We start from the raw sequence: 15349 nt of genomic DNA on the forward strand, positions 1-15349 counted from the left end.
CCTTTGTCACTCTACTTACTGTATCAATGGTTGCTTCTAAGCTCAGATTTCTGAAGTTAGCTATGAAACTAACAGAAAACATGAGTCATGGCATTTCTCATTTTATGGGCTTTGTTTTCTTTTTCACCTTTTCTGTTGACTCACTGGGTGTGAGTTGGTAATGGTTTCTATTCAAAACACACCATGCTTCTTGCAATCTTAGAATTAATTTTGCTAACAACACAAAGCTGAGAGGCATGGCTGATGCCCTAGAGGGCTGTGCTACCAGAGGGACCTCAACAAGATGGAGGGCTGGGCTGAAAGGAACCTTCAACAAGGGCAAGTACAGGGTCCTGCACCTACGGAGGAATAACCCCGAGCAGCAGTACAGACTGGGGGATGACCTGCTGGAGTGCAGCTCTGCAGAGAGGGACCTGGGAGTCCTGGTGGACAGTGGGCCAAGCATGAGTCAGCAACATGCCCTTGTGGCCAAAAAGGCCAATGGTATCCTGAGGTGCATTCAGAAGAGTGTTGCCTGAGGGTCAGGGGAGGTGATCTTTCCCCTATGCTCAGTCCTGGTGAGGTCACACCTGGCGTATTGTGTCCAATTCTGGGCATTCCAGTACCAAATGGACATAGAACTACTGGAGCAAGTTCTGAGGAGGGCTATGAAGATGATCAGAAGACTGGAGCACCTGTCATACCAGGACAGGCTGAAAGAACTAGGCCTGGTTAGCCTGGAAAAGAGAAGACTGAGGGGAAACCTCATCAATGTGTATAAATATCTGAGGGGTATCGAGAGGATGGAGCCGGTCTATTTTCAGTTGTGCCCAGCCACTGGAGGAGAGGCAACAGGTACAAACTGAAGCACAGGAGGTTCTGGCTCAATATGAGGGGGCACTCCTTTACTTGGAGGGTTGTCACTGGGACAGGTTGCCCAAAGAGGGTGTGCAGTCTCCTTCTCTGGAGATATTCAAAATCCTCCTGAATGTGATCCTGTGCAACGTGCTCTAGGTGATCCTGCTCGGCAGGGGGGCTGGACTAGATGATCTTCAAATGGCCCTTCCAACCTCAGCCAACTGTGATTCTGTGAAAATATGCAGGGTTTAGAAAGACAAACTATTAGGAGTTTTGAGCTGTTATTTCTACCTCTTCCATGTTTGTTTTTTTTTTTGTTTGTTTGTTTGTTTGTTTCTTTCTTTCTTTCTTTTTTCTAAATGTTATAGAAAAGAAAGACACTTGTGAAATTTGAATTTCATTTCCTGTGCATACCTTGTTTTTACATCTGTTAAATGAGCATGAATCTTTCTCTGCCATCTGTGTAGGTCAAGAAACTATTTACATAAACATGACACCTTTTCAAATAATGTCATAAGTTCCGCTGCAGGAGAGATATCTATGCCTTTACAGCTGCATCTTTGGGTTTCTCTAAAATTCATAAAACTTGAAATACTGAGAAGTTTGTTGCTGTACATTTGAAAGTCTTTATATTGGGGATAATCGCCATTTTTTATACATCATGAAAGTCTTAAACATTAAGGATCCATTTTTAAAGAGTTCCATTGCATTTCCTGCCCCTTTTACACAATGCATAGGAATATATATATATTTTTTTTTTAGAACCTATTAATTAAGACTACCAAAGGAAACTCAGAACTGTCTCCAGAGCTTGTCTAACACTTTTTTACTGTTGTCACAGACAAGGAGGGGTGAACCCCACAAGATATCCATTTAATAAGTCTTTCTTTATATAAAAATAATCAGAAACACAGTCTGCATTACATACAAAGATCTTTCAAGATGGTCTGACAGAAAGAGAAGTTTATGAGTTCCTTTGCTAAGCAAGGAAGATGCAGTAATTGAAAGTGCCCACGGGCTTGGAGATTTATTGTTAAGGGAAGCGTGCTGTAAACAAGAGTAACATTAAAGATTTGACTCTAATAATTCAATCTATCTTACTTTACAAAATAACATCTAAGTTTGCAAGTAGTAAGACCTTGTTTAGAAATAATTTGCAGCCTTCATGATGTAAGCAGCTTTCAAAGCCTCCCAGATGAAAGAATTTTTATAAAAAGTAAGATATTACAACTGAAACACTAGTCACAAGTGTGTAGTTTGAGCTCAGTATGTTTTTCACTGAAATGGGTTCAACATCTGTATACTTATGTGTGTAGGAACAAGCAAGGGTAAAACAACAAAGCAGAGTAGACTTCCTTTATGACTAGACAAACAAACCCAGGTGCCGTTACTGGACTGAGAGCTGTAAAGTGGCAGGATCCAATGAACTTCAAGATGACTAGATTTAGAGGCAGCAGTCATTTCATCCTGCACTAAATTCTTCAATGTATCTGGATAACTCCAGTTTCTGTAAAGTAGGTCTTCTTTCTTCTTCTTTTGCACATGAGAGTGCAACTCATAGCCACCCAGCTGGATAGGGCATACAGACATGCACACAGACTCTCCTCTTAGCTGAGCAAGTATCATCTCTCAGAAAGTGATTGTTGCTTTGATAAAACAGCAGTGGAATCATAGAATTATACAAAACATTAAAATACATTAATTTGGCTAGAAAGGGAAAACATGCAGTCATGAAAGAATGGGACCACAGCAATGTATACTTTAAAGAATATTGGCTTTCTTTGCCCAGCACTTCTCTCTGCTATATCCCAAATATTGAAAAATAGCACTTACTTGCAAAATGAAAAATACGTATTACTGTAAGGCCGCATTTCTTTTCTCTGGAATAAAAGGTGTTTCCTTCTAGACACAATATTCATCTTAAATTGATCCTAAGGGAAGAAGAGGGTGGAACAGCTCACTTAGCAAAACATTACATACTAAATATTCAGATCCTGTACACAGTGTGATAGAAGGCATATCTTCTGCCCCATCTTTCCCTTTCCTACTGCTTCTGGCACTATATTCAAAGAGCACAGCTGCCTGCCATTCAGGGCATAAAAATATCTATGTAACGGGTCAGCACAATCATTAAGATGTAGGCATTTATTCTGATAGAGTGACAGATGTTACTTCTGTCCCAGAGCACAAGATTAAAATCTTTACCAGATACATTTGATTTCATAGGTTGCAATTTTTACAGAAAGATCACAGATCGGTTCTTTGAACACACAGAGAACTCCACATCTAGATACAATGCAAAATTTGTCTTGGATCAGACAAGGCAAGGAGAAGATTAGATAACCCATTTGATCTTACACAGAAGCATATGCTGCTCCAAAGGAATTAGAAACTCTTTGGGCCTTAAGGACAAAATTGCTAAGACAGTACTTAACTGACAGAGTTCTTTTTGCTATTACCTTTTAAGATGGTTGGTGTTACATAGCTACTATCACAATCTGCCGTATTCAGCACTGCAGTTGGTACAAAGAGAAATAAAGCATGTAAGTTTTCTGTATGTGGAAAAAAAATGAAAATAAGTATCTAACAATATATTGAATATTTAGAGTCATCAAAACATATAGTTTAATTAAATAAACATGAAGAGATTATTTAGAAAATTATTTTTATGGTTCTTAATATCTTATATGTCTCTTCTCTGATGTTCTTGCTTAAAAAGCTCATTTATTCATCTACTAAGTATTCCAGTTGTTCAGTGAATGAAAAGTACTCTCAATTCTGGTGTTCCTATTATGCAGAGGTAGTTACTGAGAACGTGTACCAAATAGCTTTTCACACCTCAAAAGCACATTACGATAGTGATAGATGGATGCACATACTGGTGTGATGAGAAAAAAAAATGAACTAAAGACTGCTCTATTATTGTGGCGATTTCTTTCTTAAGATCAAATCTTTTTTCTTTGGCTCTATCTGTAGTAGAGATGCTGACAATTAAAAGAAAAGGCTACACCAATCATCTATTGATTCACAGCTATGCAGCAGTCTTTATTACTGACCAAGAAGTACTGAAAAATGTAGTTGTAGTTGCGTAACAAGAATGAACAATCACTAGAAACATTTTAATTTCCTTCTTTGTGTATAATAATGCCAAAGGCCATAAATACTTCTGTGATGGAGAACAAGATAGACAGACAGATATGCTCTTTTAATGCAGAAACACAAACACACTTTCGACCTTTTAAGTAATTCAATTCACATTATGTCCGTGAACAAATTAGAACATGTACAATTTATAAAATTAGAACAAATTTTATAAAGAGACAAATTAGAGCTTAAAGAAACTCATACTCTTCAGAGCTTGAAGTAGGATGGTAAATTTTCTACTAAGCTTTTGCAGAACTGGGCAGTAGAATGGTCTTCAGCTCACACAGTGATGAACTGTTGGAAGCAAGACTGAAATGGTTACAATTAAGAAACCTTTCAGCAGCATGTATTTATTGATAAAATTCATTACTGTGGGAATCAACAGAACCAGTCACCAGAAAGTAGCTCAAGACTGGTATTGTCCATTAGAACCATTTAGTTCATGGTGATGCAGTGAAAACTCAATAACTAAAGTCATTGAGCAGTTATTCTTTATTACAGAACTGGGTGTGTGGGGGATTGCTCCACCTAACACACACACCAATGGTTCTGGAAGTGTTCTTATATTAATGGGATATATACATATTCATTTAATTTCCCATAAATCTCTTGCATATTCATCAGGTAATGATTCTGAAGAATCATTAACAGGTTCCATCCCATATTTGCATGCATACTGGAGTCCTTGGGTGGTTGTCTGGCCTACTCCGGTCATCTTTTGATGAAGACCAGAAGTCTTCCTCACTGTTAAACTTATGACCTTTCCCTTCTTTGACAGATTTCAGTAGTCAAGCCAGTTCTTGCTGGTTCCATTATCTATGCATACAGACTTTTACTCCCTTATTTCTGGGGTTGTTAACATACAATTGTGTTAGCTAAGACCTACAGAATCAACATCCTTTATCTGTTCTCTGTGTCAATGAAGTTTAATTTCTTTAATTATACAAAATTATTTGTAAAAATTAAAGCAAGATGATTTTGTCCTTCCTGTTCTCTGAAATCAAGCATTCTTGCTGTATATTTATTTAATATTCAAGAGCACCCACAAAACTTCTTTCATTATATTTCTGTTCTCCCTCTGTCACTCACTAGCTAAATGAGTTTTCACTTTCTAATCTTCATACACAAAGTAGTTCTTACAGCAGTTACACTGCAAAAGGCATTAATGTTTCAAAACAGCACATACTGGCTCTCACAGAAAACCAAAGCATGAGAGAAACAAATTGAGGACATGAAATAGAGCTCATCTGGGAAATTGATTGCTTCTTTTTGGTCTAAACCTTCAAAATTAGACCAGTTTTATAATCTGGAAGAACTGTTACCAGTGTAGTGTTGGGCTTTCAAGTCAGATCTTCTCTCACTCCATATACTCCTTGGTCCTTACTTTAACAAACTCAAAATTTAGTCAATACATACATGATTTCTCAGCAGAGCTACACACAAAGTTTGCAACAAACTTTCAGGCAAAAATCACAAGATTGTCTGAACATAGTTTCAGGTATTAATTGCAGAGAGAGCACAAAAGCCAAAGCTACAGAATAAAAAGAGAATGCAAAAGCCAAAGCTCTCTTTTCACTGTTTGAGCTTTGAAATGTTCAAGACTTAAGTAGGCAGAGAAGAGGAAGATTTGAAAATGAAGCAACATGTGCAAGAAAGCTATCTTGAAGGCAGTTGTTGCTACTTGTACTATTTGGTGAACATGTGAGCTCTGCTTCCCATCTTTCTCCAGTGGATAAGCATATATTTTAATGCAGTCGGCAATGGATATATTACCAGCTGTCAAGAAATCAATTACTGAGGCCTTAACTGACAGTCAATTAGACTCCCTATGAACAGTGATTGTGTTTCACTCTGAAGATAGTGTAGTAAGAGAATGAAACATATGGTAAAGTCAATTATGATATTTTTTTTCTCAAAATAATTTTTAATGGTATTTAACTATTGATCTGTTGGGTTCCAGTTGACTTTAACTGGTGTACAATACTGTAAGAAGCTATTCTATTTAGGCTATTTTATCTTCTTATATCCTGCTTAAACAGCAGAGAAATTAACATACTATTATTCATATATATATAAATATATATACACACACACCTCAGTAAAATTTATGGCACAAAAGAACACTTCACAAGGCTGCAAAATTATCAATAAACAGATTATAGTTTTATCATGACCTTAAGGCAAGATGAGTGATTCCTCTTACTTTCACTGTTCAGTGAAGTTAATGCTGTCTTAGAACCAAGCATATTGGAAATGGCTTTCTACAGCCTTTTATAAAAGAATTCTGCCTTTAAGAAATAACACAAGCATAAGTTATATCATTTGAGGTAGTAGGTATCAGATGAAGAATGTAGTATTATCTTAAGTACTGAGCTGAGTGCATCTCTGCTTCTTGTGCTTGCATAGTCTCACATGCATAAAACGTGAATTGATTGCAGATGTAGTACAGTATGATGTATATTGGATTAGTGTTCTTAATGTATCCGTAACATTTTTGTACAAATACAACTAAACTCAAAAATAATAAAAATGACATATTTCAGCAAAATATAGACTGTGTTCCTATCCTTACTTGTGGGCATTAAGATAATGCCTTGTTTTCTCATTTTCCCTATAGTAGAAATTTGACAAAATATTTCTGAAGCACTAAATACATTCAAACAATGATGAAGATGTCTGAAGAAGACAAGTGAGATTATAATTTTTCTTCTCAATTTTGCCATTGACCTGCTATTGCAATATTGGACACACCAATGCATTAGTCTCTAGAGGTTTAATTTCAGACCCTTTAAAGGGAATTCCCTGTGGCAGAAGAATAGATGTATCCTGCAATCAAAAAGATTCATGTAATTCTTACATTGAAAGTTAAGAATCTAAAATGCCTAATCTAATTGGTTATAAAATTATATGAAATCTTAATGTTCTGTTTTCCCTAATAACACTAGACAGTAGTAATCTGATTTATTTATTTATTTCTAAGACAGAAAACCCTCCAATAAGGGGGTAGTAAAAATGTTACAAGTGTATTCTTATTAGTGTCAGAAATTAATACCTAATGGCTTCTAGGTACAGCTTGAAAGAAAGAAAGAAAGAAAGAAAGAAAGAAAGAAAGAAAGAAAGAAAGAAAGAAAGAAAGAAAGAAAGAAAGAGAGAGAGAGAGAGAGAGAGAGAGAGAAAGAGAGAAAGAGAGAAGCATAATTGGATTGATATGAAAGTATTTGTTTTCTCATCCCATGAGCCTTTTAAGACAGATACATACTAAAGCCAACAACCTGGATGCACCCATCAAGTCTGGATTTGTTCAGATAATAGCTTCTTCAGAAAACTCTCTCTTTTCCATATAACAAAATAACTAAATAGCAAACTTACTTCATTGTTATACCACCATCCAACTATACTTTTGGATTAAACATATGTATTATAAATGATGAGCTAATTCAATCTGTGAACACTTTGTTTCCACATTAAGTAAATTACATATGAAAATTGAGGAAAACAGAGTTTCCTTTTAACCCTACCTTCCCTCTTCTCCAGGAGATAGAAGCAGCACTTCAGAGATTTACTTCTCCTCAATCAGCATTGCTTCTAATAGGTAAAAGCCAGAACTAGTAGGTGTCAGATCCATCCAATTAAAACCCTGTCTGTTGATGCAATCAATTAAGATATCCAAGTCAGCTATGATGATACACCAATTTATCTTTTGTGTGCATGTATACTCTTTGGGGGAAATAAACTGAAATCTTAAAAGAGATTTAGGGTTCCCAAACTGATAGACTGATGGACCACTAAGTCACTTCATTCTAGGTTTTTAAGAAAAAATGGTAAAATTTAGAGGCCACTGACATAGCACCTTTATAGCAACTGCTTTCCATGACATACACTTTAGCCTGGATTTCATTCAGAAATGTAAGAAGCCAAAAATGGGCAAATACAGTACCAAAAGAGTATTTTAAGGTGAACTGAAAGTAATGCCAAAAGTGATAATATCTAATTCCACTCTTGTGGCTTTTATCTGTAGATCTCTAAGTGCTAGCGATATTCCACCAACTAAGTGCTCTATATTCAGCTCGGGAGGAGGTCAAGGGCAGAACTCCCATGGACTTTAAAAGTTTGTTGGAATAAGACAGAAGTATCAAAACATATTACTGCAGCTTCTGTCTAATATATTATTTGGGGGGCCAAAGGAGCAGTAAACCATCAACCACTGACTAGATAATTGCATTTATAATGAAAATGTGTGCCCCTTTTGTGTCATTTCTACTGTAAAACAGCATGCTAGTACTCACTAGTGAACAGTGTACTCAGCAGAAGAATAACTAATAGGTGAAATAAAAATTATGTCCCTGATGGTGGTTTTTTTTTTTGTTTTTTTTTTTTTTTTAATGTATTAAATAATGATAAGGGGAAAAGGGCAAATATTCAGCAATCAACAAGCAACCAATGGGGGAATGGGGTGGGGAGATGCAAAAGATGGTGATTCAGTAAGTAAGGACCATTAAAAATCTTAGTGCAGCCCTTCTCTGAAATCTTCTCCCACTTGTCATAAAAGTACTGGAACATATCATCCTTCATTTTGATTGAAGTTAGTCTCTTCTCCAGATGTTAAGGCTGTTCTGTTATCTGTTACTATGTCATATATATTCCTGCAAATATACTGTCAAAAAGACATACTTGCAGGTTGACAGCTAAGATATTAAAAGGCAATTCCAGTTACAGCTGGTCAAATTTTTGATTAGCTCTTCAGTAAACAAAGGGCATTATTACTGACAGTAGGTGATTTCAGACAAGATAGGTGTATGCCATGGCACAATTTCCAAGTCTCAGTTGTGTGTTATGGTATGTTAAGAGATAGCTTGAGCACCTCTAAGAACCTTGTTGTCAGGCTTAAATAGAGACAAGGGTGAGAATTCAATGTACTAAAACTCTTTATTTTTACAAAATTTCTAAATTGTACTCCTCTTTGACATTGAGCATATTGAAATACTTCTAAATGAAATCAAAAATTGTTGCTTGGCAAACCTAGCTGAAATAGGATATCATTTAGGGGCTTTATAATATTTCTGATCTTTTACAAAGGTTGGCTGCAAAAAAAAAAAAGTATACAAAAAAATGACAATTATTTCTTCTATAAAAGGAATGGCGTAATACAGACAAATGGATTTTTCAGGAGAATTGCCAATTATACTTGGCCTTGTTCAAAAGGTTAATGATGAAATATATCTGGCTTACATTTCAAGATGAAAACTAGCAGTAAGGCAAAATTATTCATGGTGAATCGAGTGAAAATGTTTCCTTTGGTCTTTCTTTAGTTTTTGCTAACGATCAGGAACTAAAAAATGCTTTCTGCTGTTGAAACAGGTATGCTTAATCTTCTAAATTCAATTTAAATATTTTAAGACAGAATCCATTTTTTTTTTTTTTTATCATCTGTTACTTAAGTACTTCTAATATGTAAACAGAAATGAAGGACATGGCAGTGACCCTCATTAATCCAATAATACTTTCCGACTAGAGCAGGTCATGGGAATATCTACAATAAAAAACTTCATTCAGGTTTGTTTGGGCAAAGGCAGTTAAAAGAGAACACTATACAAATCTAAATGAAACAGCTCCTGGTAAACAAGTTGCTAAAAATATTGACACCATTAGTTATGGTAAAGTTGTGGTGTTTTGTGAGGATGATAATGAGCAGAATAGAAACAGGTAAAAACCCTCCTCCTGTCCAGTGGATGGAAATAATTTATAAAATCTTTTGAGGAGTTAGCCAACCCAGACTTCAGTGCATCCCTAAAAGAAAACACACATGCACATGATGAAATAGACAGCCATTAAGTCTTTTTGAACTTCTAGGGAGGAGAGGAGAGGAGAGGAGAGGAGAGGAGAGGAGAGGAGAGGAGAGGAGAGGAGAGGAGAGGAGAGGAGAGGAGAGGAGAGGAGAGGAGAGGAGAGGAGAGGAGAGGAGAGGAGAGGAGAGGAGAGGAGAGGAGAGGAGAGGAGAGGAGAGGAGAGGAGAGGAGAGGAGAGGAGAGGAGAGGAGAGGAGAGGAGAGGAGAGGAGAGGAGAGGAGAGGAGAAAAAGATAGGCACACATGATATCATTATAACATGCAGCTTATTCTTCATTCTATTTGCATTTCTTATTTTTGCTGTTCCTTCTATTAGGAGGTGACAGCTCCCAGAGAGAGATTTGAAGACATCCAGCACACTCATACACTGCCATGTAAACTTGGCAAACCCAGGTAATGAGACCAAGATGCTGTTCAGGGGCAAGACAGCTGTTCAGCCTAGGAAGCCTGAGCACAAAACTGAGGAAGTCATTGAAAGAGTCATGAAACTTCAGTATGACAATAAGAAATAGGTGAAATAGAATAATTATGTTGAAAAACTGAATTTTAAAAATTACATTGTACTGTTCTTTTGTATCTGAATAGAGTACCACAAGAAAAATAAAGCAAAATATTTCCCTGTGTCCATTCACATACATTAACTGCCATTAATACTAAAGGGAATCATACACAAAATCCTTTGTATCTTGACAGAATTTTTCATTTTAGAATAGAATTGGTATCATTTCCAGTCTGCAAAGGTATAATTTATAATTTAATAATTAGTTCACATGTATAATACAATAAGTTTATTGAAAATATCATGTTTTATTGTTATATAATGCACACATATTCAACTCTTTCATGCAAAGAGCTTCTTTCCAGTAAGTTTAAAAAGAAGTGAAGGAGGCACCTAATAGGGAATTGCTATCACAAGAGGCACTAGTCTCTGTAAGAATCAAATGGGTTTAGCCTGTCTTAAACAGCACTTTCAGTCTTACAAACCTTGTTGTCAGAAGTCTTTCAGGGTTTGAATTGCTGAGAATATATCCCCGTGGAAATCAAACGCCTACATCTCAAGTTGAATAATTAAAAACTTTCTAGCTATTTTTAGAAAGCTCTGGGCTTCTAGTAGGTACCAATCTGGAGAACAACTGTTTGAAGACGTAAAGCAATTTTATATTTGCATTCATTTCATAAACAAAACAGCACTGTTATGCAGTTACATGGCATATTTCATCCTTTCCCCCCATTAGATTTTGCTTACATTTTGAAATGATAGATCAATTGCTTTGATAAGTATACATGCATGGCCAGACAGCTGCAGCAAAATATATCCTTATCATGAATAGTGCCCAGGACAAAACTTTCAGTCAAAAAACCTCACTCAACAACAACAACAAAACCAGCCCTATACTATGATATGAAACTTGTCAGAACTCAGGGACTGATGGATAAGCAGAGAGCAAAACTTCAAAAGGGAGTTTGACACAAAAATGTGTGGAAAACAAAACAAAACAAAACAAAACACAATACCTTAAGAATGAAAGATTTTAACAATGAAATAAATAAAGCCATTCCACAGATCTGCATTTGGGAATGAACTGAGATTTGCTCCAGGTCACACCACCATCTAAGAATATTACATGTGTAACTTGCTTCATCTGAACACAAGGAAAGGCTATTGCTCACTTTGACCTGTCAGCCCAATTGACATCAAAGTTGTCAAGAAAAATAAGAAAGGGTGAACAGGAAAGCAAAGGACAAATATAAAGTAACAAAAGGGAAGACCTGGAAAGAAAATGTCTTGCCATAAAGAACCTCTATGGTCATGAGCTCATGTCACATTCTCTTGATAGTTGTTAGTAAATATCTGTTAACCCCATAGAGAAATGAACGTAGTAAGGATAGTCAATATTAACTGTTGAAATAGAGCACACTGATGCAAAAATAAAGATTGTATAATGATTAAAGGATACCACTGATGATAAACTGAATATAGATGTGGGGAGCCATGAGATTCTGAATGTTAATACCAACTGGGAGAGTTTATTAGGTGACCTTGGCAAGTTGCTTGCTTTCATTGCTCCTTAGACCCATGCAGAATATGAAATAATATTTATGGATTTGGATATGCAACAGCCTACCCACAGCTACTACAAATCTGACATCATTTCTTCTGACGTCATCTGTTTGTATACCCAATGTGCTTTCCAGGTGTAATTTTGGTAAATAGGCTCAGGTATTTCATGATTCGGATCTTTCCTACAGCCAAACAGAGTAACATGAAGAGCTATGTGAAGTGGCAGGGTTGAGGGTCACAGGAGAGCACTGACCGAGTTTGCTCTATTTTTTACCATCAGCAGTATTACAGTCCTATGAATACCTGTTTATTCATATTGATGAATTCAGGTTAGATTAATGGACAACTCATTAAAATACTGCATGTGCCAAAGGAAGGGAAGAATATCATGAAAATCTGTTAAGTTTTGTTTAGTAGAGAAGAATTTTGTAGGGAAGTTGCGTTTCAGGCTTACAATTGATAAGGCTTACTCTGAATGACGGTCAAAAGTTGCATGCAATTTATCCTATTTCCACTACAGTAGAAGTGCAGTTTACAAACCATTTCAACGGCATTACACAACAATCAAGTATTTTATTATTTTCAGATGGATAGAATGATTCAAGAAGAATCAGCAATCCATGCCGAAACCAGATAACTCACAAGAGTCTGACTCATGATCATGGCGTGGCTGCATGACAGACTGTTCATTAAGTAGCTTATAGGACACCGCAATCACCTGGTTCATTTTCAATCAGCAGGGAATTATGCAGGTTAGTTTCAGCTGTCACTTTTGGTTGCTGTAGAGAAAACAGGAATAGTGAGAGATATTTTAAAGGCATGCTGGGGGAAGGGAAAAAAAAAAAAGAGTAGAAGAAAATCTGTGCATACTACATAATTATAATGTCAAATCATAAAAGTTCGTGATCCAGGAAATTACTATGAGTTCGTATTTAGAAAATTTACTTTTGAGAGTCGAAATGTACTCCGCAATATATCCTTGGCTCAATAATATTGCTAAAAATAACTGATAAAAGTAACAAGAATTGTTATTAATCTGAATTCCTTATTTTGCAATCTAGTTTTACTGAAAATGAACCCAGAAATCCTAAACCTCCTCCAACAGAGCATGCTGATCTAAGTTATTTAGGAAAAGCTTTGATTTATGATTTTTTGATTTATTTTGAAGTATGTTATATTAGGACAAACTTCAGTTTTGTGAATTGGTCTAATATCACACTATCTAAATTATCTGTTGTTATTATTATTAGTTGGTGCTGAAAGCAGCATGTTGGCAAATGCATCTTTCTTCCTCCAAACCAACATTAGGACATACCACATACTCTATAACAATATGTAAAATATTGTTTTAAAGTCCCAAGTGAAAGAACAATTTGGAATACAAAAAGATGAAAGATTAGGATATTTATTTTTTAATGCTAAGAACAACAGATTAATTATTTTTGTTAGCTTGTTTGATTTCCCAAGAGAACTGAAGAAATACTTTCTAAGGGAGTGTCATGATGACAGCCAACACTGAAATCAAAAGAACCACCAATTTCAGCCCTCATATTTTGGACCTTTGAATGCTAAACACAAGTATTTCCTTTGGTGATTTCCCACTTTAAATAGCCTGTATCAGATATAACAAATCTTTAAGTTGTTAAAATACCTTAAGTTATACACGAACAGAAATAGATATAAAATATCATAATTTCAATATTCAATTTTATCTTTTACAGAGCCAGACCTGTTATACAAATATATGTTTGTACAATTTATCTTGCACTTTTTAGCTGCACAATATATACTGATTATAGTTCTTTACATAATTATTCTTTCTGCAGGAGAAATACAGTGCACTATGAAAAACATACTCAGGAGAAAGTCATTACACAATTACTCATACAATACTCTGGAGCCAAATCCACAATACTGTGCAAATAAGTGACTTCCTCAGCATACTTCTGTGGAGGAAGGTTATCCTAAGTGAGCTATCAATTTTAAAGTCAAATCTCCTTGGTTGTGGATGCAGAGAGTACATTTCATAGAATTTGCAAGCACTTACCACATAAACAGATTAACTTTGTAGAGGCATTGGAAATGCTGTTATTCCTTTGTTAGTTTTTTTGCCTCTGACAGCAGTCTTGTTTATTTGCTTTATAGGAAGTAGAAGTGAGTTCAAATCAGTTTCCCAAAACTCAACCTTTCAAAACCCAGAGAACACTGGACTTCAAAACGGTGAAATATAAGCTAACAGTGGGAAAAAAAAATTAGTATTGCTTCTTTGTCCTCTTGATCCTGAACAGCTTTAAGTTTTTGTAAGATGGAAATAACTTATGAAACAAACAAACAAAATAAACCAACACAACCACCAACAAAAAACACATATGGCTCACATATTGTGTAAAAATAGTTATGTAATAAATTCATGTGATATTGGATCATTCATGCCTTTTAAGACAGACCAAAGTGAGTTTACTTGTATGAGGATGATTTGGAAGACAGTGAAAAGAAAAGAAATTGCCTGCTGCAAGGCAGATAGAAGAGCGATCTTTGTCGCCCACTGCACAAGACTTCTTTGTAAAAGGCAGTTCAGTGCAGATGGAAGACATTAAACTTTCCAGTTCAGGAGGTACTGTACACTAACTTTTTCTGAACAATCCTACTCCCCCAATAACAATATGTGTATGGGCACTACCTTATTTATATGTTCGTAATTATAAAGAAGGTTAAGCCTAACCAAAAAAGTTTATATTCCTATAATCACCAAAGAATTTTCCCAGGGAATTCCATGGAGATCAACAGAATTGCTTAGCTGCAAAAAAAAAAAAAAAAAAAAAAAAAAAAAAAAAAAATTGCCTCTGTGATTCAGGCTTTGGGAAGCCTTCACTGGTAAATAAACCCTATGTACCTATGATACTAAATATGCTGGATACAAATACTGGTAGGATGTTTAAGTGGCAAGGACACTGAACTGGGACATCACCAAACAGTCCTGATGACCTCTCTTATCTTCCCATAATGACCATGCCTGCTTTTACAATTTAAGTAATTCTGGGAAAAGCTGTCTTTCATTGTCTATGCATGCAGTTGGGGTCCCAGTCTATGGTGTGGCTTCTAGAGGCTCTTATAATAGAGACAATAATAATATTGAGCTCTTAATTTGAGGAACAATCCTGTGGAAGCAAAGACTAGCTCTTACTTAGGTTTTTAACAGGTGGAAAATACTCCTCTGAAGGGTCTGTGAACATAGTGCTTAACTTTAAATAAACGTTGTTGCATCTAATAGCTAAATATCATTGCCCTGAGCCAGCAGGTTTTGATTCAGTTCTGTATATTCCTTACAGTTATTTGCCCCCTAGTTGTGCTTGTTTTCTTTTGAAGAATAATTAAGATTTAAAGGCCTTTTTTTTTTTTTTTTTTTTTTTTTTTTTTTTCCTCCTGCTTGTTTTCTTGTTGCCTACTGTGCTGATTGCTTG

The 15349-nt window shown here is 35.8% G+C and overlaps 1 long non-coding RNA gene across 1 annotated transcript; it reads right to left on the reverse strand.

The window, feature by feature from the left end:
* Positions 1-1714: 1714 nt before the first annotated feature.
* On the reverse strand, positions 1715-12665 carry LOC311445422. The gene is made up of 4 exons (XR_014698401.1): positions 12531-12665; positions 3297-3350; positions 2671-2768; positions 1715-2483 (listed from the first exon to the last, which is right to left on the reverse strand). It is a non-coding gene; the product is annotated as an uncharacterized lncRNA (long non-coding RNA).
* Positions 12666-15349: the final 2684 nt, after the last annotated feature.

The sequence above is a fragment of the Aythya ferina genome (assembly GCF_964211825.1).
Source record: "Aythya ferina genome assembly, chromosome: 15".
NCBI classification, from domain to species: Eukaryota; Metazoa; Chordata; class Aves; order Anseriformes; family Anatidae; genus Aythya; species Aythya ferina.